This window comes from Thrips palmi, unplaced genomic scaffold, assembly GCF_012932325.1.
Source record: "Thrips palmi isolate BJ-2018 unplaced genomic scaffold, TpBJ-2018v1 HiC_scaffold_6, whole genome shotgun sequence".
In the NCBI taxonomy this organism is placed as follows: Eukaryota; Metazoa; Arthropoda; class Insecta; order Thysanoptera; family Thripidae; genus Thrips; species Thrips palmi.
The window spans coordinates 4,580,854-4,606,960 of NW_023144633.1; the positions used below are offsets into that span (position 1 = coordinate 4,580,854).

General features: G+C 56.8%; 1 long non-coding RNA gene across 1 annotated transcript in view; it reads right to left on the reverse strand.

The window, feature by feature from the left end:
- LOC117652083 overlaps positions 1-25,821 on the reverse strand; it is a 52,320-nt gene extending 26,499 nt beyond the window's left edge. Inside the window, exon 1 of the long non-coding RNA XR_004588139.1 lies at positions 25,448-25,821. This is a non-coding gene — a long non-coding RNA (uncharacterized LOC117652083). The remainder of the gene's footprint in view (positions 1-25,447) is intronic.
- Positions 25,822-26,107: the final 286 nt, after the last annotated feature.

The following is a 26,107-nucleotide window of genomic DNA, read 5'->3' on the forward strand; positions in this document are numbered from 1 at the left end:
CCAAAAGAGGCTAGGCCAAAGAAAGCGAGGCCAAAAGAGGCTAGGCCAAAAGAGGCTAGGCCAAAGGAGGCGAGGCCAAAAGAGGCTAGGCCAAAAGAGGCTAGGCCAAAAGAGGCTAGGCCAAAGGAGGCGAGGCCAAAAGAGCCTAGGCCAAAAGAGGCTAGGCCAAAAGATGCTAGGCCAAAAGAGGCTAGGCCAAAGGAGGCGAGGCCAAAAGAGGCTAGGCCAAAGGAGGCGAGGCCAAAAGAGGCTAGGCCAAAGGAGGCGAGGCCAAAAGAGGCTAGGCCAAAAGAGGCTAGGCCAAAGGAGGAGAGGCCAAAAGAGGCTAGGCCAAAAGAGGCTAGGCAAAAGGAGGCGAGGCCAAAAGAGGCTAGGCCAAAGAAGGCGAGGCCAAAAGAGGCTAGGCCAAAAGAGGCTAGGCCAAAAGAGGCTAGGCCAAAGGAGGCGAGGCCAAAAGAGCCTAGGCCAAAAGAGGCTAGGCCAAAAGAGGCTAGGCCAAAAGAGGCTAGGCCAAAGGAGGCGAGGCCAAAAGAGGCTAGGCCAAAGGAGGCGAGGCCAAAAGAGGCTAGGCCAAAGGAGGCGAGGCCAAAAGAGGCTAGGCCAAAAGAGGCTTGGCCAAAGGAGGCGAGGCCAAAAGAGGCTAGGCCAAAGAAGGCGAGGCCAAAAGAGACTAGGCCAAAAGAGGCTAGGCCAAAGGAGGCGAGGCCAAAAGAGGCTAGGCCAAAAGAGGCTAGGCCAAAGGAGGCGAGGCCAAAAGAGGCTAGGCCAAAGAAGGCGAGGCCAAAAGAGGCTAGGCCAAAAGAGGCTAGGCCAAAGGAGGCGAGGCCAAAAGAGGCTAGGCCAAAAGAGGCTAGGCCAAAGGAGGCGAGGCCAAAAGAGCCTAGGCCAAAAGAGGCTAGGCCAAAAGAGGCTAGGCCAAAAGAGGCTAGGCCAAAGAAGGCGAGGCCAAAAGGCTAGGCCAAAAGAGGCTAGGCCAAAGGAGGCGAGGCCAAAAGAGGCGAGGCCAAAAGAGGCTAGGCCAAAGGAGGCGAGGCCAAAAGAGGCGAGGCCAAAAGAGGCTAGGCCAAAAGAGGCTAGGCCAAAAGAGGCTAGGCCAAAAGAGGCTAGGCCAAAAGAGGCTAGGCCAAAAGAGGCGAGGCCAAAGAAGGCGAGGCCAAAAGAGGCTAGGCCAAGAGAGGCTAGGCCAAAAGAGGCTAGGCCAAAAGAGGCGAGGCCAAAGGAGGCGAGGCCAAAAGAGGCTAGGCCAAAGGAGGCGAGGCCAAAAGAGGCAGAATTTTTTGAGAAAAAGACGAAGTCTCGAACCCGGGCCAAAAAATTCCCGTACAAGCACGGGCTCACTCATCCACCAAGCCGCCATGCCGGACTCAGTCGCCGGTCGGCAGACTTTTTACAATCCTGCGTGCCAATAAGTTTTTGGTGTCTTGGAGACACGCAGCGTTTAAATAAAAGCCAAAATATTATTTGCACGCAGCAAAACTTTTCCTGCGTGTAAATAATAAAACTGGAATTGCAGACACGCTGCGTGTAAATAACATGTGAATTTATTATGAACACGCAGCGTTGAAACAACACCGGTTTTCATTATTAACACGCAGAAATTTTTTGAGAAGAAGGCAAGTCTTGAACCCGGGCCAAAAAATTCCCGTGCAAGCACGGACCCACTCACCCACCAAGCCGCCATGCCGGACTCAGTCGCTGGTCGGAAGACTTTTTACAATCCTCCGTGCCAATAATTTTTTGGTGCCTTGGAGACACGCAGCGTTGAAATAAAAGCCAAAATATTATTTACACGCAGCAAAACTTTTCCTGCGTGTAAATAATAAAACTGGGCCTTGGAGACACGCTGCGTGAAAATAAGATGTATATATATTATATACACGCTGCGTGTATATAAGACCCATTTTTATATTTAAACGCTGCGTGTCTATAATGACTCCGTTCTGTGAGAAGGTGGAAAAATTTGAGGAAATAAGGTGTGCGTAATCCAATTACGAGCCATTTTTTCCCTAGATGTTTTAACCTGGAGCTCGCAAAGGAAAGAGCACCCAGCGACAAGGGAGTGGGGCACCCGAGAGAAATAGAGTAAAAGAGGGAAGTCGGCGCGAATGGTGGAGGAGGGGTTGGTACCTCCGGCTGCGGCCTTTAATATTGTTGGAGTGGAGGGAGTATTCATTAATTAAAGCCTTGCATCTGATCTGCTTCACAGTTCCTCCAACAACGCGGCCTGCAGCCTTTCACCACTATTAGCCGAAATAAAGCCGTCATGGAATGAGAATCTAGATAAGAGAGCTCTAAAGTTTGGTCTCTGCACTGTAGATTAGTTTAAGCAAGGTCAACTAGTATTTGCGAATCAGTGAAGAAACGGCGAAGAGGAACAATTAAAAAATAGATGCAGTACTTCTGTTCTATTAGGTTTGATTGGACACATCTAACGGTTTATTGTGATTTGGAAACCATACAGTTTAAACTGGCACTGTTTGATTTCCAGGCCCTCCCGCTAAGTACATCTTGGAAAGCGTTCGCGGCTGGAGGGTTAAATTTGGAATTGAAACTGGCAATGGAGGGGGGTGGGGAGTTCATCGGCTCGTCCCAGCGGCGCAGCGAGGCGCGATTTCGGTTCGGGCGGCCTTCGCAGTGTGCCCCGGCCCGGCCTGCAGGCCCGCGAGGAGTGCGAGAAGGAGCCCGATAATCTCGAGTTTGGAGTTTGGGCCCACGGCGGCGTGCTGGCGGCGTGCTGGCGGTGTCGAGTCCTGACCTGCCACAGCGACCAACTCGCCGAAGCCGCCACGCCCAGCCACGCCCGGGAGCAGTGACCCCTGCTAATATCTCCCCCCTCCCACTTCGCGGCTTGTAAATAGCCCTCCCCCCCTCATCTCATTGGTGGCCGCGTCCCTTTACAGGTCTTCCTCGGCGCGATGATGGGGTTCGGGGGACTCCCCGGCCCTGGAAGGCCCTGGAAGGCCCTGGAAGGCCCTGGAAGGCCCTGGAAGGCCCTGGAAGGCCCTGGAAGGCCCTGGAAGGCCCTGGAAGGCTGGAACGCCTGGAAGGCAAGAGCGCGCTTTCAGCTCGGGGTGATGGAGTTAGTTGGGCCAGCCCCCCAGCCAGGGCGCTAGAGCGCTACCCGCACCCAGAGCCATTATCTGTCGCTGCATACATAACCTGTAGAGATAGAAAAGAGGGTGCGTTCGCAATGGGCGGGGGGAGCAGCGGGGGCGTCTGCTCCCAGGGGAAGGCCCCGCTGATTGGACTCGGGGAGGGATTCTTGGGGGCTGAGGACGTTGACTGCGCGTGTGGGACGGAGAGGGAAATAGGGCTTCGCTGTGCAGTTCAGCACCTTGCGAATGCGAGCCCCATCACGGTGGGGAGGCCCCACGGCCCCACCGGAGAGGACTGTGATTGGTTTACAACGCGCGCGCAGCGCGCCAGCGCCAGCGTCGCGACGAGTCATGGGTCTTTTCTCGGATTTTGTTTTTCGCAGCCTTGTTTATTTTCGCGGTGTATGTCCGGCTGGATGGACCTGCCGAACCTGTTTGCGATACGGCGCGTAATAATCACGGACAGGACAGGTCTAAGGGGCGGGGAGGGGGGGAGATGCAAGTGAGTCCCATCCCAAGGTAGGGGTCGCCCCATACATGCTACATACACGCCTCGGAATTCCAGCAACTTCGCGCCAGTCGTGTTTGCACTTCCCTGTCATTACACCATTTTTTTCCGATGTATAAAGACACTTTTATCCTCAGCTGCCTTTTGCTGAGTAGTGCACTGCTACTTTGTAGCGATATTTCCTGGCGAATCACACGGTTGCAACGTGATGGCGCTTCGGTGAGAGTCACGTGACGAAAAAAAAGCGGCAAACTCAACAAAAGCGCCGCGAAACCTTTGTCATAACCAAGAGAAACTACGCGCCATTTCCTTCGACAGACAGTCACAGTGTACCGGCAGCGATTCGAACAACGCGAGCTGCGCGGAAATCTTCCCCTGACCTCTGCGACTCCGGTGTAAAAATCCATAAATTTGAGCCGCTGTCCGGTGCAGCGTCCAATTATCATGTGTCACGAGGCACGGCGCCACGCGGCGCCACGCGGCCTGCCCGTTGACGTTGCGCTTCCTGCCGCGTTGCCATGACAACGGCCGGCTGCCACAAATTCAGCCGGCTAGCTCCGTGCAGGTGATAACGCCTTTGAAAAAACGTATCAGCAAGATGGCAGACGAGTTGAAACAGTAACAACTTTCCAAAGGGCTTTTTTTAAATGGGGAGACCAGGGCCCGCGCATGCCGTGGAAAAAGATTAGATGGAATTTCTGCCGGTGCACTGGTAGAAGTAAGGGTCTGAATGAATATGCGGGCGACCGAACCAGTAATTGAAGTCAGTAGTTTCAAGCTTTATTCAAGCTTTCACGCATTGCTACAAACCGAGTGTGTCGACTCGTCATCCTCTGCTATCACCTTCCATTAGGATGCCTCACAGTGCCGGGCGTGTGCCTTGATTCGACGGCGCCAGGTGGGGGCATTTTGGGTTCCTCGAGCTGCTAATGGTCTCCATGATAGGTCCCCCGCCACTTTGTCCCCGGTGATGAGGGATCCCTGTTATCCCTGCAGAAAAGGCCTATCCGAGGAGGTAACGCCAACTAAGGCCAATATTCCCGCGCGGGGGCCACTGACTCCCCCGCCCCTCGGCCACGCCACGCCGTGCCGGGCAGCCCTGTCACCGAGCTTGAGCTTGATCCGCCATTCCGTGGAGTGCGGCAATAATTTTCCCCGAGGGGCAATTCATTGCGGGCACACGTGTGCCGTACATACCATGGGCTGGCCGTGCCGGCCGTGCCGAGCGAGAAACACAGCGACGACCATGACCACAAGCCGCGTGTCCTCCCCCCCCCCTCCCCCATCTCCCCGATTCGGCCAAATTTACGGAGAGGAAAACCGATCAAATATCACCTTAGCGGTCCGGCCCGGCCGCCCGCGCGCGCCAGATGCAGCAAATGTGAAAACGCCGCGGGGCGTTGCCTCCGACGAGATATTGCTCTCGTTTCTGTTTTCTTTTTTTTGTCCGCTTACTTTCCGACTTTTCTCGCTTTCCGCTATTGTTTTATTTTTCTGGGCGCATTCTTGCGTCCGCCGCCGTCTAATTGGCATATCTGAAAACGGATTCCGGGCGATCGTCGGGGGATCTCTGTTGTGGTGGCGGCACAGCGAGGGAAGAGGAAATTGAATATGATTTGCTGTGCTGTGAGGCGGAGTGGCGTTTCAGGGCACGGTGCCGTGGCTCGGAGCACGGGTTCAAACACCAGCAGTGGCGCCGTTTTTTGGTGAATGAGACGGCAGTGTGTCCATTAAGCCTGCGGCGCAAGGACCACAGTGACCGTGGAATGTTCTAATGACCGTGTCGCGCGTGGCGTGGACTGCCGCCCGCCACCGCCGCCTCTGGCCCCGCAGTACGTCTCGGCCGACACCTCGCACTCACGCCGAGCGGGAAAAACAAAACACGAGAGAAAATAAAATACGGGAAAATGTTGAGCTATTCTGACAAGTTTCATCTGGTGGATTCGCGTTTGCCGTACTGAAATAAGTGGTTCACTGAGGCAAATCATCCGGGTCTCTCTCTCTCTCTCTCTCTCTCTCTACTTGTCCGGCCCATCGCGCCGGCCGGCACCACGCCGCCTCCTCGCAGTCGTGAAACCTTATCTTTAAAGTTGCTCTCTCGCGCCCCGCCTCGTTATCGACACTCAATCCGATTACAGCTCGCTGGTCCAGCCGGCTGGGCGCTGCGCGCGCTGCGTGGGCGGCGCGGCTGGAGCGAGGATGAAGTTAGGCGGAAGGGGGTTGCAGTAGGCTGGAACTGACACGAGGGCACGGATCCGCAGCTTAAGTGAGATGTTCAATTTTGTTTACGAAAATGCCACCATGTGTGTGTACTGTACGTAAGTTCGTGTTTGTGAGTAAATGTGAGTGACCCGTGACCGGTGCCTTAGAGTGAAGTGAGTGACTGGCGAGTAGGAGTCAGAGCGAGCGACTGGTGTGAAGCTCATAGAAGTGCGCCAACACGTGAGACGACGCCGGTCCTTCCCTACAAGGGGGTAATGAATAGAATCGTGGCTGGCTCGGCTGGCTAGGCAGCCAGTGGTCGCGTCGCCCAGTGTAGTGTAATAGGGTGTATCAAGGTGTAAAGGGTGTGGGCCGCTCCGTCCCAGGCCTGGGGCCTTCCCCGGGGCGTCTTTCAGCGAGGCGGGGCGGGGCAGAGCGCAGCGGACGCGGCCCATTGATTCTCGTCTGTCGATAGCGCTTAGGCCTCATTGGCGGCGGCCCGGCCCGGCCCGCCTCGATAAGGCGATAGTGTCACTCAGACGCAGGAACAAACTCTTGGCGCGCAGGATGCGCCTGCCGGCCACGGCGGTCGAAGCACCCTGGGCCCTCTTCATTATTAATACGGCCTTCAACGCAAAACGTCTCGGACCTGTGAGAAACTCGGCAGAGGTGCCGGGGAACCAGACAGTCCGCTAGACGCTCAATGTACAGTTTGACGTAAACTGATTTTTTTTTGTGGCAGGAGATTTAAATTGTCTTGCTTATATAATTTTTCATAATTTTTTTCTGCCAGGAAAGCTTTGACTGAAAAAAAAGAAACAAGTTCTCCCCCTTTTTGACGACCTTGGGCAAAAGTGGCGCACGGCGCCATCTAGACGCAGTAAGGGTTGGGAGCACAATGCGTCTGCACCATTAAACTTAAAGAAACTGCCACCGGATCCAGCGGCCCAGGCGGCCACGCCACCGCTGCCGAGATCGCACGCGATAGCGGCCTCGCACAAAACAGAGCGCCACTCGCTGCAGGGACAATTCCCGCCGAGCGCATTGTTGCAGTTGTCTCAAGGGACGGCCCAGAATCAGCGACGTTTCGTGGTTTACATTGAAATGAACAAACGCTACGTACTTTCAAGGCCCACACACACTGGACGCCAACGGTGGAGGCGGCCAAAATTCTGGACGCGTTTTGAGCTTTACAGTCGCTAAACAGGACTCGAACTGGAACTTCGCCAATGGGTTCCTCGTTCGGAGAACAATCCACTGGTGGGGTCACAAGTTTGAATCGAGTCTCTGAAGCTCAAAACACAACCAGAATGTTGGCCACCTTCTGAATCACTGTGCACTTGGTGCCCCGTGACGGACAGCCGCGGCAGAAGCCTGCAATTTGAATGCCCTGAGCGACGCCTCTTGATGGATTATGACTCCTTTTGACACGCAAACGTTCATAAAGGCAGCGCCGATCAATCGCCCCAAACAGCAATCAATTGCAATCAATTGCAGCCAATTGCAATCGCCAATCACTTAGCAGGCACTGTCTGGCTGCGGCCGTCAGGGTCGCTCCAGGGGTCATCAGCTCCTGCAGGGTCGGGTCGTCGGAGAGAAACCAGGCCTACAGGCCACGGGACCTTCCCATTTGAGCCCCGGCGCCCAAAACGAACACGAGTTAACCGAGTCTCTGGGTCGGTCGGGGTCCGATCGGGACCCGTGGCAGGCCCGGGGGCCGGGACTCGAACGGCACGGAGCTCATCAGCCGTGCATGCCAAAACTGCAGTCCTTTGAGGCACGCAATCTCCGCTGTCTGCCCCTTGTAGAGCAGACTCTCCACTGAGCTTGTTTATCTGACGTTTCTTTCGTCCGTCTGTCTGTCTGTCTGTCTGTCTGTCTGCCTGCCCGTCTGCCTGCCCGTCTAGACACAATGCGGGTACGGCGACCGGCCTTGCGCCGGCATCGCCACTGCAGGATGTCATAAGGATGGATGCATCGCCTGGTGCGGCAGGCCTGGCCTGGCCTGGCCGAGCAGCCGAGTCGAGGTTAGTGGTGTCAACGAGCCGCACACCAGTTGCGTTGCACTCTCGAACTGACGTCTGCCTACTGTCTGTCTGTCTGTTCTTGCACTTGCAGTGCCGCCATCACGTCGCTGTCGCGATTTGACCGCGATTTTCGACCACCACCACCACAGTGCACTGCACAGCCCTCGGACGGATGGCGCACGCGCGCACACACACACACACACACACAGACGCGTGGGATAAAAATAATTCCCCGCCAGAAAGGACGATGGCACGGCCAAACGGCGCGCGAGGAGTGTCGTGACGTGGCAAGGAGAACAAAAACATCAACAGCATGCGGAATGTGTCTAGGTCAGGATGCTGCCACCACACTGCCACCGCACCGCCGCCACACACAGGGTCAGGGCGAGGCGGCCGTCAAACGCCTTCGCTTTTACGTGACCACACACGACGGGGCAGAAGCAATGCAATACGTGCGCACTCACGCGTACGCGTGTAGTGGCAATAAGGACGAAAAATCTTACGAAATGCGCTTTGAAGCGAATTTTATAATCAAGCGTGCGCCTGTTAGAGGTGTTTGGGGAAACCTGGCGCGCTCCGGCGGCAGCGCGTGACCCACTGACTGGTTCCAGGAGCGCATCTCCGCGGCTCTTCGCCGCCGCAGCGAGGTGTTCACGGTCACCAAGGCCGAGATAAGCGCCATATCGCCCCCCTCCGGCCGAGCAGCGAAACAACTTCCAAAGTCAGACACCGCCCAAATTTTGCCACCGGTTCCATAAGCATGAAAAAAGAAGGCATGGAAAATTTTTGAGACATACACATTTGTTTCAGAGGAAACAGAAAATTTTTCTTTATCCAAACTTTATTTTTATGCAGAAAAAATTTTCTTGTGTTAAGACTTTTTTTAAAAATAAAAAACCAAGAAAATTAAAAATTAAGAAACCAGTTTTCTGGGCGTAGCTTCGTAATGCATATTTTGGTTTTTTTTTTAATTTAACAGTGAATGTCGCTCCAGGACCAGAGAACGTGACAGGCTGGCCCGACTGGAAACGCGGGGTGTCCCGCCGACTGTCGCCGCCACTGTCGCCGCCCCACTGGTCAATTTGGGCGGCGCCGAGGCGCGCAGCTCGACGCGCAGAGCTCTTTGCCGCTCGGAGTGTCTCGCCGAAGAGAAGTGCGACTTTGACCCAACTTGTCCCTCCCGGGCCTCCGCGGCCGCACGCCGCTCCCGCCGAGGCCCCCGCAGCCCCGCACGTCTCCCCTTTAATAATTGAGCGCGATTCATGAGTTTACGAGCCGTGTCGCCTGGCGGGCTTTCAAAGAGGAGCGCGAGCGGCGCGAGCGGCCCATCAGCGAGGAATCCAAATAATAATTGCATTTCGACGTCTCGGTCGTCTCGGTGGCGCTACTGCTCCGTTTCTCCTCTCCATGCGCAGACTGCTGATATTCGCAGGCTGGGTGCACTGTCAAAAAAATTTCGCCTCTCGATCTGCGATGACTATGTCTAATTTTCCTGACAAGAATGTCTCGAAGCCAGCTCAGGTCACGACCACAGAAATGAGTATAGGGCCCGTCATAAAAATATCATCATGTTGTCATGGAACTGTCATGATTTCAAAGTGACGAACATCTCACAAGTGACAAGAAATATTTACAGTGTAGGCGCTCGCTCCAGTACTCGACAGATTTGACCCTTTTATTCTGGCCGAGGAAAGTTAACCGAGGAGTCAAACTCTGGAAAGTCCGCCAAACGAACGGGACTCATTGGCGCGGGTCGGCCCAATGTTCTGTCATTCTTTCCAGAGATTCCCCGCAGAGTCCGCGCCCGAAACTCCCAATCCCCACTTTCGTTTCGTTTCTAATGCAGCCAATTCGGGCGCCCCGCTGTCAAAAAGTCTCTCCCGCCCTTTCCGAAGGAGCGCCCATCCCCTATCCGACAGAGATAATCCCTTCTATCCTGCTGACGAACATCCCACCTGCCCTCCTCGCGCCCTCCTTCAGGAGGAAAAGCTGACTGCTCTCTTTTTCGTTGGCCCCGCGCATGGTAGCCCACTTCAAAAGGACGCGTCCCCCCCCCTCCCCCTGCCCCGCACCCAATCGTCCACGGCCAAGCCTCGGCAGCCTCAGCCTTGCCGGCCCGGCCGCGGCCGGGGAGGAAACCAGTCGCAAAAGAGTCCGACCCCCCCGGCCGGGCTTTCCGGTCGCAAGCCGGTTACAGCGTCTCAACCGCTCAGTTCGGAATAGGGTAGCAGCGCAGTATGCGAGCCGATTGTGGGTCTATTTTCTGGGTGCAGTCGGTGCAGGGGTACCTACTGTACTCCTAGTCGAAAATTGAACTGCTTGGGAGCTGGTGCAAGGGCCGGAAGGAACGGGTCTTGGGACTGGTATCCTGGTGGAAGTGAGCGCACTTTTGCGCTTTTCTTCGAGCGAAGTGGTAGTGCTACCAGTGTAGTCACGCCGCGATCCTTGCTGGCGGTATCGCCCGATCGAAAGGGAGTCTCCCGGCAGTGGCGCGGCGCCCTTGCCATCCACCCGGCCTTGCCCGGCCTTGCCCGCAGGCCGATTCAGAGCAGCGCCTGTCTCTCTCGCACCCCTGTGGGACGCCGCAAGCGTGCGACGGAGACAGACGGCGGGCGACAGCGCTGCAGGGGCGGGGCGGGCCAGCCCGCAGCGCTCGCGAGCCACGCGGCTGCCTACCCTGCCGGGCGCTCCCTCCAGCCGCTCCAGCCGCTCCAGCTCCAACAGGTCCACCGCTCCAGCGCGCCACGCCACTGGAAGAAGGCGCTGGAAAGTGCCTGGGAGACGGACGGCGGGGCGCACGGGGCCGACGGGGAGGGAGGGGGCTTAGGTGGGGCGCTATTGACAATATCACGCGCGCATTGCGAGGGTGGGGTGGGGGGCACTAGGGCGGGGCACCGGCACGGCTCCGTTCCTCCAGGGGATGCAAAACCTTGCCGGACGCGGTGATATCGCGCAGCCTGGGGTCCCCAAGTGTCGTGCCACGCCGCGCCGTGCCGCGCCGTGCCAATCCCTATTCATACGAGGCCGCGCTCAGAGCGGCCGGCACTTGCTGACCACCCTGGTCGTGCAAAACCACACGACAACACACGTGCGCGCGCGCGCACACACACACACACACACACACACACACACACACACACGCCGCGCGCCACAGATGCTGCGCGCCGCCATGATGCATGCCCCGAGCAACGCACCCGGGCGCCGCCAGCGCCCGCCGGTCAGAGATTTATCCCTAAGGGACATATTAATAGAAAGGCAAGAGCGAGGCGAGAGGGGGCCCGCGCGTAAATTGGGCAGCGGGCCACAATAGGTGATTGTGCGACGCCCCCTTCATATTGCCCGACATAACAATCCCTCGGAACATCCATCACCGCCGCGGGGGGTGTGTGTACTGCCCCCCCAACCCCCTCCGAGTCTGCGCTCTCACAGGTGCCACGTAATTTGCGGACAGCCCTGACGCCGTGGCCCCTCGTTGTTCGTCACCCCCCGCGACGAATCAGCGGGTAAATCACCACACTTCAAAACAAGCACAACAAACACGAAGACGAAAGAAAGGCGCACTGTAAAACAGTCAGCCTTTTTTTACAGCGAAAGTGAAATACTACGCACAGGGCAAATTTGTACGTGAAACGAAACATGCACGATTCTACTGATGTTTTCGTGATTCTCAGACTGTGGTGGCCAGCATCTCATTCGTTTCCGAGATTAAACAAAGCGACCTCCCGGCGTTCGCCTCCCGAAGTTTATTCTCGAGTACCGCGCCACCTGACGCGCTACTTCTCGCCGTGAACCCTCCACCGTAAACACCCTTTTTACGTCTTTTCAGGACAATAAGATCGTCGCGCGTGATTCTCCTCTTTCCCGCCGCCACACGCGCCTGCAGTGTCTCTCTCTCTCTCTCTCTCTCTCTCTCTCTCTCTCTCTCTCTCTCTCTCTCTCTCTCTCTCTCGCTCCGGACACAGCCCGCTGCTACTTTGTTGTGCTAGGGCTGGAGGATGTTTTGTGGTTCACGGGGCATGGAGACATGGTGCGGCGCGGCGTGGCGACGGCGTTGCATGACAGCGTGACTGCTGCAACTACTTGGGGCCGCCCAAGACTGCCTGCTCCAGGCCGCCGTCGTAAATAACGGTGTGGACGCGTCTATTGTGGTTCCTCGGGGGTGATGTATATGATTATCGCGGGTAGTTTTGAGTACTCGCGCCGACAGCGAGCAGTTCGAGTACTAAAATCAGCGTTGCGGGTGCGCCCTCGTCCTTCGTCATGGCGAAAATACCCCGCCAGAGGTGTGTGCGCGAGTCGAAATCAGAGCTGCTTCGTCTCATGAGCACCGTGTGTTCAGTTCGAGTCGCAGTCAAGGCCTTGTAGATATCAAAACTTGTCCAGTGCACCGGTGGTCCGCCTGAGCCAGCACCCTGGCCTACTGTGGGGCCCGAGGCGACCTTGAAAACAGCGCTTGGAGGAGCTCCTCCAAGAGGGTCGCTCCCTTCTAGGCAACCCCTTGCCGACGCAGGGCGGCACGGCACGGCATGCGGGCGGCCAGGGCGGCTGGGCTGGCTCAGCGCTCGGCTCATACGAGCGAGTCAATCTCAGGCGGCCCAGTGTCTTCCCAAGGCCGTTCCAAATGATAAATTTACACTTTGCGGCCCGGCCGCTCTCGGCACGGCGCGGCACGGCACGGCACGGCACGGCCACAACGACCGCAGAGAATGATAAACTTGCAAAGGCGTCCACGCCACTGGAATCGGCTTGGCCCCGCTTGGGGTGCGAGCGGCAAACACGGAGTGGGCGGGCGGGGCGGGCAAGGCCGCGGGGTGCTCTACGCAGACTCTGCGCCGCGAGCCGCGGACTACAGTGTAGTGGCTGCAAGGCGGGCCCTGGATCCGCCACTGCCTGCAGACACACACAGAGCGACGCACGGGCAGGCGGGAGCACTGGGAATCCAGACAGCTGAAAAAACGCCCTCGAACGCGGGGGGCGTCTTCCTGCGGCGCCGCTTCGACCGGCCGGCGGCGCGGACTCGGCGCGCAACGCGTATCCAAACGACAGGGTCGGGGGACACTACGGGCACACCGCCTGGGGGCAAAAAGTGCAACTTTGCGGATGCAAGTGAGGGCAAACTTCTCGCTTCCTTAATTACAAACATCCCAGCGCGGTGGCGTTCCTACCGGGACACGCGCCCACAGTGGGCCAGAGACCGGTGCGGTCGAAATCCCGGACGCGTTTTGAGCTCCAGAGCCGCTAAATGGGACTCGAACCGAACGTGTGACCCCACCAATGGATTGCTCTGCGAACGAGGAATCCATTGGTGGGGTCACACGTTCGGTTCGAGTCCCGTTTAGCGACTGTGGAGCTCAAAACGTGTTTAGAGTAGTTTTGACCGCCGGCGCCGGTCTTCTAGCCCACTGTGCAGGCCAAGAAGGCCATACCGCGGGCCGAGGCAATAATGCGCGGCGAAATTCGTCGGAAATTGCTCCGCGACGCGGCATGCGCGAGGCTAGGCGAGGCGAGGCGAGCCCCGCGGCACGCCGAGCGCGGCTGCGCGCCGGTGCGAGACAAAGCGATCTCGCCTTCGCGCGCCGCGCCGCACCGCGGCAAGGGAGGCAAGGGTTCCGGCGGCCGGGTTCCCTCGGTTCCCTTCGAATGTAATTGTAGCCGCGCGACTCGCTCCACGCGGTGCGCGGCGGGGCGCCTCCGCACGCCGGACTGAGCACACGCTGCGTCTCTCTCGCACTCCCGGGGCGTCCCGTGGGGCCGCGAGGGTGCGAGAGAGGCAGCAGCGTGCAGCCCGCCGCCTCGCGCGCCCCGTGCGTCGTCTTCCTCCGTGGCGACGCGCGGTTTAATCGTCGTCCGGGAATCCAGGAGGGTGAAGTGGGGAACTTGAAAAGTGCGAAATCTTCCCATCGTCATCGTGGACATGGTAATCCTGGTCCTCGTGATTGTCATCACGGTCATCGTCGATGCGGCGCGCGCCATACCTTCGCAACTCCAGGAACACAACGACTGCTGTTCCCCGAACCCCCTTCTGGCCCACTGTACGGCGTATTCCAATTCACCCTTTCCAATTCGGCACTACCCCTATTTCCACCTGGGCAACCCGATACCATCCAACCTTGCTTTTCGCTCGCTGCCGCCGTGCGCCGCTGCGGTGATGTTCTCCAGGTGTGCGTGCGTGTGTGTGTGTGTGTGTGTGTGTGTCCTGGGACTGTGTCGTTCCGTTCATGGCGGCTTGCTTAGCCTCCCCAGCAGCCGCACACTCCGCCATCTTCTCCTTCCCCCCGCGTGCCTCCCTCGCCAGGCTTTCCATCGCTTTTCCTCGTAACGCCACTGTTAGTATTGCCTGGTAAGGAGACGCGCCCCGCCAATGCCGTTCCCTATTTCCGCCCCGTGGCGACAGGGCCTCCTCCGTCTGCTTCGCCCTCTCTGTCGCACCCGTGAGCCAGGTCGGCACACTGCTGCCTTTATTTGACACTCCCCCCGGTAAACAAGGCACTGCCGCGGGATTCCTCAGAGCGGTTCAAAGTCAACCGGAACAACGCACTGGCTGCGACCCGTATCAGGCCCCGCCCCGCCCCGCCCCGCCCCGCCCCGCCCGGCCCCGCCACGCCCGGTCCGCGGCGTTCTGATAGCGGATCAACTTAACAACGGCATCTCCGATATTCCGATCCGTCCTCGAGGATTCATCGGAGTGGTGCCACTCGACGACCATTACTCGCTGGGAGAGGAGAAAAGTTAAGTCAGCCCGACCGGGCGGGGCGGGGCGGGGCGGCCCCTTGCCGGCGGGCCAAACGGCCAAAAGTTTTCATCCTCGGCCGGTCCTGAGTCCTGACGGATCGCGTTCGGACGTTCGGGCCGACGCTTCGCGGCGTCGCTGAGGGGCCCAGGGGCCCAGGGACGCAGAGGGAGGCCTCGCCCCGCCCCGCCCCGCCTCGGCCTGCATCTGGTGCGCCGGTGGCAGCCTGCCTGTCCGTCTGCCTGCCCGTCTGTCCGATTGCCCGTTTGTCTGCACTCGCGGCCAAATGATTTATGTTGTTCCGCTGACACGCAGTTTCCTAGTCTTTCTCGATGCAGAGAGCTTTATTCAGCGCCCACTCCGTTTGCTGGCGCGATGCCTGCCGGTGCACCTGCTATCTCGCGGCGCGAAGATGTGCACCATGTTCGATACCCACCCACTAAATAAAAATTAAATAAAAAATTATTTAGAAAGTTCTTTTTAGAGAGTGGCTATTATGCTGGACAGAGCCGTAAACTTTCGTTATTTTCGTTTCAAAAACTATCATGAAAAATTTTAAACTGAAAGCTCCCTTTTTAAATTAAGAAGAAAAGTAAAAAAAATCTTCTTTTTTTTGTGGCACAACATTATGACAAATTGGAAAAACTATTTTTTTTTTTTCGAGTGTGGGGCTCTAAAGGCACCCTCGCCGAGGAGGCGTTGACGCCACGGTGGATCCCCGTGCGTCGTCTCTTCCACGTGAACCGCCACTATCAAATTAGCGACAAAGTTTTACACGCACTCCACGCACAGCTATCCGAGTCACTTACTCGTACTCGGCGGAGACGCGTGCGAAGGACGCCGCGCCCCCTAAAGCGATTGTTTTCTGCGCCTCAAAAATGGATATCCTCCCCGCCAACTTGATTTTCCCCGCCTCGCCCTCTTATGCCGTTTACGCGGCATCCCCTCCTCTCGGCTTTCTAATTTCTGACAGGCGGACAGACGGACAGACAGACAGACAGACAGACAGACAGACAGACGGACGTGAAACGCGGCGAAGATGCGGGTGGAGATTGCGCCCCCATTCCAGTGGAGGCCGCAAAGTCACTGCACTCGGCAGGTTTCAGCCAGTGTCGCCATGTTTTCAGTTTTTATACCGAAACGGTGTGTTTGGTAAACAGTGAGCCTCTCTGCTTGCCGAGCAGCCAGCCAAGCAGCCAGGCAGGCAGCCAGGCAGCCAGATCACCCCTACCTTTGAACCGGCCCGCCCGCCCCGCACGGGGCCACCCTTTGCCCCACGATCCCACGCCCCTCCCGAAAGCGTTCCGCCAACAAACCGTTCTTTAATGAATTTCGCTAGGAATTCGCACAGCCTCCCGCCTTCATCGTCAGCACCGCCAAAGTCACACACAATCAAATCCGGTCGGAGCTACGCTGCAAAAGTTAAAAAATTCGAGAATTTAGGAATTATAAAATGAGTTGTGGTACGACTATTTTTCAGCGTTCAGGGAAAGTTACTGAGGTCAGTTCACTGTCTTTAAACGAACTGGACGAGAAAATTTCGCAAAGTGTTGGGTGGAGTTGAACCCGCGACTCACTGATTAGAAGCCCAGCTCTCTACCCACTCGGCCACCGCATCTCACGTGCTTTCCCCTTCCGGTTCGCTACGCGCCGTGCCGTATGCAGCCCCCCTCCCAAGCACGCCTTAGTATTCCCTTGTTGGCCAACGCACCGGCAAACTTCTTCACGCGGGCGGCCCCCGGGGCGGGGCGGGGCGCCCAGGGAGCACCTGACTGATGCCTTGCCCTCCTAGACTGACCTCCAGGCCCTGATTCGAAATTCGCGCAGGAGAACCCTTTTACTCCAACAAAAACAACAACTGCTACTCCTTCCTGGGCGACTTTGCTCAACCAAGAAAGCAGCGTCGAAATAAGCGCTCCGGTTATATGGTGATCCCTAGCTGGCCGTAAAGAGAGTAATGGTGGAGCAGCTCTCAGCGACTCGAGCAGTAAAATGCCAGACATGACTACCTGGTCTAACAACAGTACAGCCAAACGCTTCGTCTGGTTTGAGCGTCCGCCCCGGCCGCCCCGGCCGCCCCGGCCTCCACCCGCCGTTTTCACGGCCAATTCATGCGTCGCGGGGCGATCGCCACGAACACCTACAAGGCACGCGTGTTGTTCACGAAATGAAAGCGAGGCCGTTTTATTCAGTAAGGAACACCTACAAAGTACGCCCTTTTTTTTCTTTTTGACGAAATAAAAGGAAGGTCTTTTTATTCAGATCAGCTCGGGTCATTCTTTCTCGTTCATTGGTTACTTACAATTTTTAAAAATTTTGATTCGTCTTAAAATTTTAAAAAATTTGATTCGTCTTAAAATTTAAAAAATTTTGATTCGTCTTAAAATTTTAAAAATTTTGATTTGTCTTAAAATTTTTAAAAAATTTTATTCGTCTTAAAATTTTTAAAAATTTTGATTCGTCTTAAAAATTTTAAAAATTTTGATTCATCTTAAAAATTTTAAAAATTTTGATTCATCTTAAAATTTTTAAAAATTTTGATTGGGCTTTGGCTCCTAGATCGCCTGAAAGGTAGGCAACAAGCCACCCTCTGCCCCTGTCAGTAGGCCAGAAAGTGCTACTCTGCCCCTCCCTCAGGCCGACCCTGGATCCGCCACTGCTCCCCGCTGGTCCCCGCTGTGCCGAAGATGTTCGCACAAGCTCTGGTAATATGTAAAGCCTCGCCGGGAAGCCGATAATGGAAGTACACGTTCATGCGGTGCAGGCGGCATGGCGGCGCGGCAGCAGGCGCCGAGGAGGTGTGCGAATGTGTTTCTAGTGGTTCGCTAGCCTGCCGCGCGGCGCCGCATGGCCCGCAGAGCGAAGCCGGGGGAGCAGTTCTTCTGTCTCTCTCGCACCCGAGGCGCCGCCCGCTAGCGCGGGGTGCTGCTCGAAATGAGCCCTTCACCGCCCACACAGTGCTAACGCAGTGGCAGGCCTGGCCTGGCCTGGCCGGTCCACGCAACATCCCCATCCCGACATTTATAGCGGGCAGCTCAGCCTTTCAGCGCTCTCAGCCTTTCAAACTCAATCTCCGCGCCTCGCCGACTCGCCAGACGCGTCTTCCTCTCCGCGATCCACGTCGCGCGCGCGTCACAGTAGTGTTAAAACGATAAGTTTTTCGTGCAGATTTTTTTTTGTTTTTACTCCACGCGTGTGCGATTGGTCACAGCACAGCCGAGGCGTGCCCTCATTTACATGCCGCGTACAGTCGGGCCGACACACACACACACAGACACACACACACACACACACACACACGGTGGCGCGGCGCGAGTTTGGAGTAACGAAGAGCGCTGTTACTTGCAGGTGATTGGCGTTTCGACAGGCGATGGCACCCGCGCTTTGCCTCCCGTCTTCATTTCGCGCGAGAAAAATAATGGCCTTCGCGTCGCCACACTCTCGGCCATACACTGCTTTCGGCGTTCGTCTCTCTCTAACTCGTGGGGGGGCCCGGAAGGGTGCGAGAGAGACAGTGCGCCCCCCGCCTGCCGGAAAGGACGGCGAGTAGGGGCAGCAGGGCCGGCACGGGGGTACGCTATAAATTAAAGAGAAGGCGGTGAAATTCTACGTCCCCCACCCAAAAAAAACAACAAAAACACAAAATAAAGGAACGAAACACAATAACCGGAGGCAACGATACGGCCCCGCAGCCCCCGGCTGCCCCGCCGCTGCCCGGAGGCCATCGTCGTGAGACGCGCTACGCCCCTCGAGCAGGCCGCCTGGAGGTCCCCTGGGACTCCTTAAGGGTGTCCTTACGGGGTCCCTTTGAGAGTCCCGCTTCGTCGCAGCGGGGAACCTACTTACCTGATCATAGGCATCCTTGTCTCGCTGAGCCGGCCGGCGTGGGAGTCCCCCCCCCCTTTCCCCCTCCCCCTCCCCCCCCCTTTCTGCCGCGAGACAGAAAACCCCCTGCGGTCACTCGGTGTGGACAGCTTGGGCGTTCTTAGCTATTAGCAAGTGAAATGGGCCATCAAGCAACACGATGCCCCCCCCCCATTTTCTGAACGGCCAATCAATCACCTTCCCTTCGTCGCTAATCAAATCACGTCACAGCAGTGTGCTTGCCTTCGCCTTCCTCCACACGGCTCGGCCGAAACGAGACGTGGCAAAGTAGGCATCGGCGGCGCTCACTCACACCGACACACACACACACACGCCATCACACTCGGGCGGCCAGACCGACACACCCACGCACACACACACCATTGCACTCTGACTCCCACACAGACACACACACCATTACACCCGGCGCGCTCGCCACGCGAAAAGAAAGCCGCAAGGTTCATTAGCATGGGGACGCCGGACGAAAATTCGCCGGACAACAAAACACTGCGACGACGACCGAGTTTTGTTTCGAGCGAATTTTCGTCTGCGAGTTTAAGGGTCTCGACAAACATCCGCACCGTCACAGACACGCTCACATTCACACGCGCGCACGTGTGGAGCCGGGCGAACGGACAGACGGACAGACAGACGGACGGACAGACAGACGGACGGACGGACAGACAGTGCGACCGCGGTGGCCGCGCCGCTCGGTGCGTCACTTCCAAGCCCACATGTGCCAATTCCATTTTGATAGGTTAACTGTTGATTTTGCATTGTGCGTTGCGTCGCCGTCGAAGCCTTGGAGTCGAGCTCCGCGCGGCTCTGCGGCGCTCTGCGGGCTTGGCGGGCTTCGGGTGGGCGGGGAGCAGCGCACAGTGGGCCGGAAGACCGGTGGAGGCGGTCAAAAACCCGGACGCGTTTTGAGCTCCAGAGTCGCTTAATGGGACTCGAACCGAACGTCTGACCCCACCTATGGATAGCTCTCCGAGCGAGCAATCCATTGGTGGGGTCACACGTTCGGTTCGAGTCCTGCTTAGCGACTCTGGAGCTCAAAACGCGACTAGAGTTTTGGCCGTCTCGGTCGTCGGGCCCGCAGTGCAGCGCATTGCCCCCAGAGCTCCGCACGGGCCGCCGCGGCCGAAGCGCCGCACGGCGAGGTCTGCAAGTCTAGCAGGTCGACCCGGGTTCGAACCCCACCGACTGTACAGGTTCTATTTACTGTTTTTTCCGAGTCCGTTTTGCCTACTAGCGGCGGCGGCGGCGTGGCCGGCGGCCCTACACTAGCTACACGAGGCCCCGAAATTGGCCCGGCTGGCTGGCCGGCTGGGTGGGTGGCTGGGTGGGCGGCATGCCACGGACTGTCCCAGCCGGACCGCCTCGCCCTTGCCCTTGTCCTCGCAGTCAATCCACTGGGGCCGACCGCCCGACAGCGCCACGTACTTTGACAGAGTTTGGACGCATTCCAGGCAGAACCGTCCATTGTGCAAAACGACGCGTGCAGTTGGCCGCCTGCATCGCGGGCAGACAACGTGTTCAGTGAAAAATTTTGACAGAAGGGACTGTTTAATGGAAGGGGACGGGAAGAAAGTGGCCTAATTTTTGGGTCCGCGCAAAACATTGTGCAGGCCCCGCAAAGCAGCAAGACCACCAAGGCCGTAATGGCGAGCTCGTCCGTGCTTGCTCCCCTCATCCCGGGGAGTGGAGCGAGACCCTTGCTCGGAACAGACGTAACCAGCATCGGCATGGCCGCAGCCGGGCACAGCGCATGCCTACCACAGTCCTATGAATTCTCTGTGTTCCCTGCCCGGATTTCACTCCATGCCATTCGCTTTGTGGTTCGCGCTCCCCCCTCCACTTCAGTCCGCGCCCTAACGCCCTTTTGTCCCAGCTTGGCGCAGACTGCAGCAGGGCGACAGAGAGCAGCGGGCACGCGTCCGAGTTGCAGTGCGACAGAGAGCGCCCACACTGGCTCACACGTCCATCCGGCCCCAGATGGCCATGTTCTAATTACGCCTCCCCCGCCTGGGACCTGGGCAGCCAATGGGCAGCCCCCGGGCATTACCCTATCAATACCCATTTGCACCGCCCGGCCGCCGCGGCCCGGCCTGGAGCGGGGTGCGGGCGTCGGGGGACCACCTTTCGACTTCGAGCTATCGATTAGGAATCGATTTTGAGCTTCGACTGACTTTCGATACATTTCGGACACTCCTTTCGACAGGCTCTGCATTTTTTTTTTCAAAATCACCACTGTTAAATTTCTTAGAGTGGACTGTCAAAAAGTTTGGCTAAAAACACAGCAAGTAAAAATTGGCAGCGTTATTTGAACGTCACTTGGAGCCCTGCAGGGTCGCCAACTTTCTCGGTTTATCTCCAGAGTCGCGTTGCGAGCTGGAGGCGCTTGACACATTTACAGTGGCGGCCCGGGATTGCGTTTCGCGGCCACCTCAAAATAACCCCATTCCCTTTGCATAATTTTCGCAAGCTCTTTTCTGAAAAAAAGTAAACAAAAACATCCGACCGTCTTTTTTTTTGTTTCTAAATGCGCATCCTGCTTGCCAAATAATAGGATTGGAGCATCAAGCTGGTGGCGTCCGAGGCGTATGAAAAATTGCGCCTTCCTTCGTCCTGCGCTTACTGCGCGCTCTGCATGGGACGGCAAAGGGAGATTCGAGTGAGCCCTCGTGGGCGCTTGGAACTAATTAATTCATTAATTCCAGTTTTCTCTCTCTCTCCTTCTCTTCGTCGCACCTTTTTCGCCCCCACCCCCTCTCTTTTCCCTGCCCCTGGTTTTATTTTGCACTTGTTGTGCTATTGTCAAAGTCGGCAAGCCTGCTGCGCGTGCTGTGGAACAACTGCTCCTGTATAGTCCGTTCCTGGAAGCAGACAGAATTATTGGCAGTTTGAAAGTTATTCGCAGAACAGTGCTGCGAATAAGGGCTGGGGGTGGGGGTGGAACCCATGTAGAGCCATTCGCGACTGCGTCCACCCCTTCTCGCAATAACGTCAGATGGTCAAACCCAGGAAATCGAACCCCAGTGCCTCCGTCCCCCCTCCCTCCCTCCCCCACCTCCCAGCAAGTTAGTGGCGCACTCTCTCGGCAGACGCTTGACTCCGGAGGCATCATGCCCTCCACAGACTGAATGGCGGACTCCAATACATAACCAATACAACTGCCGCGTTTACTCTTTGTGTTATTTTTCCTCCGGAGGCGCCCTCGCGGCCGAGGAGCGTCCCACAGTCCCATTTTTACCGATCGGGGCCGACCGAAAGAGCAACTATCCATCAATGCCCATTCTACTTTCCCCTCCCTCCTTTCTCCCTCACACACCCTCTCCCCACACGAAACCCCCAACCCCCTCTCTCTTCTCTCTCTCTCTCTCTCTCGAGAGAGAGAGAAGAGAAAGACAGAGACAGCGAGGGATGGTCGTGAATGCGTGTGAAACGGGGGCGCGTTCGTCCTGTTTTTTCGCCATGACGCGGCCAGTAAGTCAAACACATGAATTTCATGATTAGGGTCAGGGGCAGTAGCGGGCCGCCGCCGGGGTGCTCGCGTTATTTTGGTATACCAAAGTGGCCAAGTCACCGTTGTCATTAATATCGCATCAATAAAACGCGGGAGAACGAAACAAAAACCGTTGTTGACAAATTGTCATACTGGTCGACGCGGACGTCGCGCCACCGCGTTCCTTTGAGATGCTGTGGCGGCGGCGCGGCGGACTGGCGGACCTGCGCCACAATTCACGCGTTGGCACCGACAAACATTCGGATCGGAAGGGGAAATATTTTGGGCGCGCCAGGCCTGCGGTCCGGCCTGCGGCGGTGCGGCGGCCAGTGTAGTGGAGCCCAGTGTTATGAATGCGGTCAATTAAGTGGCAGGCCTGCCAAGCTTGTTACGTTTCCGCGCACAGTAGTCGGGGGTCGCTGCACTAGAAGCCCGGCCGCCACTTTCGGCGCGGACTGTACAATGTTGTTTCGACTCCGCGGCAGAGCCAGGAGACGGCGCCGGCGGCCGAAACTCTAGACGCGTTTTGAGCTCCAGAGTCGCTAAACAGGACTCGAACCGAACGTGTGACCCCACCATTGGATTGTTCGTTCGGAGAGCAGTCCATTGGTGGGGTCACACGTTCGGTTCGAGTACCAGTTAGCGACTTCTGGAGCTCAAAACGCGTCTAGAGTTTTGACCGCCTCCACCGGTCTTCTGGCACACTGTGCAAAGGAGTTCCTTCCACGCGGCGCCCCGCCGATGCACACTGATGACATGTCTCGCTGTTTCGCGCTGCTGTGCACTCGAGCAGCACGACAAACAATCCACGATACACGCGAAACTGGGACAACGTCTCCCAAGTTCCTCTTCACCGACAAAAAAAAATAGCTATAAAACAAATTTGAAAGGAAACATCATTTTGAAACATCTCTACTTGAGTCGCCTTCGACCACTAGGAATCGTACGTGTACACACGTCGCTAACTATTACAAAATAAAATATCTGGAAAACAACAACAACGACGGCAACAAAAACAAAAACAACATTGGCTCGAGAGGTTTCTGCTTTGTTAATGAGCCTTAATGCCCATTCAGCACACCGGGTGCAAGCGAGTGCTTGCGACCTTGGCGATCGGACTCCTGCTGGCGGGGCGGGGCGCCGGAGGGCACATCACACATCTATCGAAAACGTTACAGCTGGCCCCACAAAGTGGAGCTCTAACTCAAACTTTCGCCGCTTCCGTCAACCGAAAATAAATCTCCGCGGCGGTGGTCTGCACTCGGAAAAAAAGAATTCTGAGGACTCTTTGGTGAAAAAGAGGACAGCAGTTCAGAATCCCGGTAAACCAATCAATTTTACACTCGTTCCGAAAAAAAGGCTTAACATTGATTTAAAGGAGGTGGCGTTTTGAAAAAAAAGTTGACGATGATGGGTTAATTCAATTTTTCCGCCTTTTAAAATCATTGCCTTTTGCCGGTGGCGATTCTGAAAAAGGTCAGCCGCCGTTCCTTTGCAGCCATTAAGCGTCGCACACGCCGGTGTAATCAATAATGCAAAGTGGGGAGCGATTCTGATTTAGTGCTTATGGCGCATCTCCACCGAGTGGCCGTCTTTACGGCCGGAAAAGCGAAGTGCAGTCCACACATCTCCCTTACGTAACTTTAGCGAGTTGCTTATCGAAAAAAGTTGAAATTATCGCAATTAAAAAGCTGGAAATTTTTTAACGCATGAAAAAGTCATAAAGTCATAAATTTAAGACAGTCAGTTTTTTTTCTTTTTTTAACTTTTCTTTGTCTTTTTTGACCAGTTTTTGGGAGGATCCACGAATTTTATAGTATATATATTGTTACATTGCGTGCAGTTTTTGTGTACAGTTTTTTTTTTTTTCTTTTGTGGTTTGCAACTGTACTCCGGCCGCTCTTTTGACCACGCCGGTTGTTGTCGACCGCACTAGTGCAGACCAAAGGAAATGGGAGAGACACAGCCCGCGGGCCGAGCGTGGGCCTGGACGGACGGGATCCGATTGGAAACACGGGAATGGGCATTTCTTGTTCCGGCCTGTATTGGCTGTGGCGAGCGGGGCGGAGACAGCGCCGAGCCTTTGCGTTGCGTTTCCAGAAAAACTGGTCCTTTTTGCGGACTGCACCGGCCTTGCCTTTGGTTTTGTCTCCAAGGGGCGAACTTCCATTTCATTACAAGGTTTCCTGCTCTGGCGACCCGCCAGTACCTTTCCTGCCACTTGTTTTGGATTTAACAGCCGCCGTGTCCGCGAAGGTCCAGCCGCCTTGGGTCGTTCCGTCGCTCTGTCTCTCTCGCACTCGTGGGCGTCCCTGGGGGTGCGAGAGAGACAGAGCGGCCGGCAGGAATGCGGTCGTCCAGCGCGTTACTGGTTTTCGCGTACAGTCCCGCACTTCATAAAAGTATCGCCTAGCAGGCGGTGGGTGGACGGAAAGTGCCTGCTTGGGGCCGAGCGGCGTTTATTCCACGTCGAGGATGACAGCTGACGGCCCGCAGAAGTGACACGTTCGTTATTTACAGTGTCACTTACTCAGCGAAAGGGGGCGCCAGCCCATGGATACAGGGCTTAGGGGTGACCGCTGCCTGTGGACAATGCGGTTTCTACCCTTGAATCACGTGACATGCCTCGGACCATTTTTCTGGGTGCAACCGCCGACGCCGTTCGCAAACAGTGATTATTTTCCAGGAATCCTAGGCGTCTTCTTCGATCGTCTCGAACGTCTTCGAGGCATCGAGCACGATATCATCGTCGGGAGTCCGCGCGGCTAGGTGCGGCCACGCTCTGGACACACAGCTGACCTTGAGAAAGTTGACTTCTCCGACCGGTATCTTTTTTTCTTAATTCTCTTTTTTTTGCGCGGGTTTGGCTGGAGAGGCTTTCTGATTTAAAGCCTCCGGCGCTCCCCTTATGGCTTTCGCTTTGCTGCAACTACACTGGCGATGCAAATTTCGTCATTTGTAAAGATCATGTCCGTCTCCACTGTCAGGTCATCCTCTAAATGCTCACTGCAGTCGTCCCTCGTTCGGAGACTGCGCACTGGATCAATTCAAAACTCACTTTCTGACCAAAACTATCGAAAATTGGCAAACCTGTCTTTGGCAGAAGTGAACGTGTGGTGCACCGCAAGGCCTGGTCGTCCCGCCAGACTGCTTGCCGTGGGCGAGCGCCGCTGTAAGGCCGTTGCACCGGGTCATAACACAGTGTGGTGGGCGCATCGGTAATACGCGCGACCACCGCACGCACCGCCCACCACCCACCACGTACAACGCTTCAGCCAAGCCAACAACTGGGAAAAAATTGTTTCAACTCGTTTCGCTGTGGGACTCGAACCGAACGCTTGACCCCACCAATGGATAGCTCTCCGAACGAGGAATCCATTGGTGGGGTCACACGTTCGGTTCGAGTCCTGTTTAGCGACTCTAGAGCTCAAAACGCGTTTAGGGTTTTGGCCGCCTCCGCCGGTCTTCTGGCCCACTGTGCGGCCATCGGCGGGGGTCTACGCCGACACAACTCACCCACAACACCTCGCTGCACTGGCCGTGTACGCGGACACTTCTCTTGCCACGTTCACTATCACGTCACTCGGCGGTGCATCACAGACACGTCACTTTCCGCCGCACAGTTTCACTGCCACTGACACAACACTGCCACCGCCAACAACAACACCAATCACAACCCCCAACAGCAGCAGCACCAACAACAGCAGCCGATCCGCGGCGCGTCGCGGCGCGTTTCAACCACAGGAACCACTACACCGTCGGGGCGGCACACTCGCGTGTCTCGCGTGTCTCGCGTGTCTGGTTCGTGTCTGCGCGTCGCTGCGCGTGCCGTGTGGTGACGGCCGACGCATCCACGGCGTGTGCTCGGCGTGTGCTGCCCGTTTGGCCGTCGCTCGGCGTTTGCTTGCTGCGGCGCGCGGGAGCCTCGCGGTCCGAGACCCCCCTCCCCTCCCCTCCGCCAGCCGCCCCTCCCCCTCCCCCTCGCCGCGACAACAGGTTGCTTGTTGCCCCGCGCCAGCCTCGCCAGGCCAGCCGGGCGTCCCGCGTCCCGCCGGCCCGGTCCTGCCTCCGACCAACCAAGCGGAGCAGCCGAGAGTCTTCTGGTGGCGTGGAAGGTGCATTCTTGCAACGCGCATCTCGCTGAGAGACGGACAGACAGACGGACAGACAGACAGA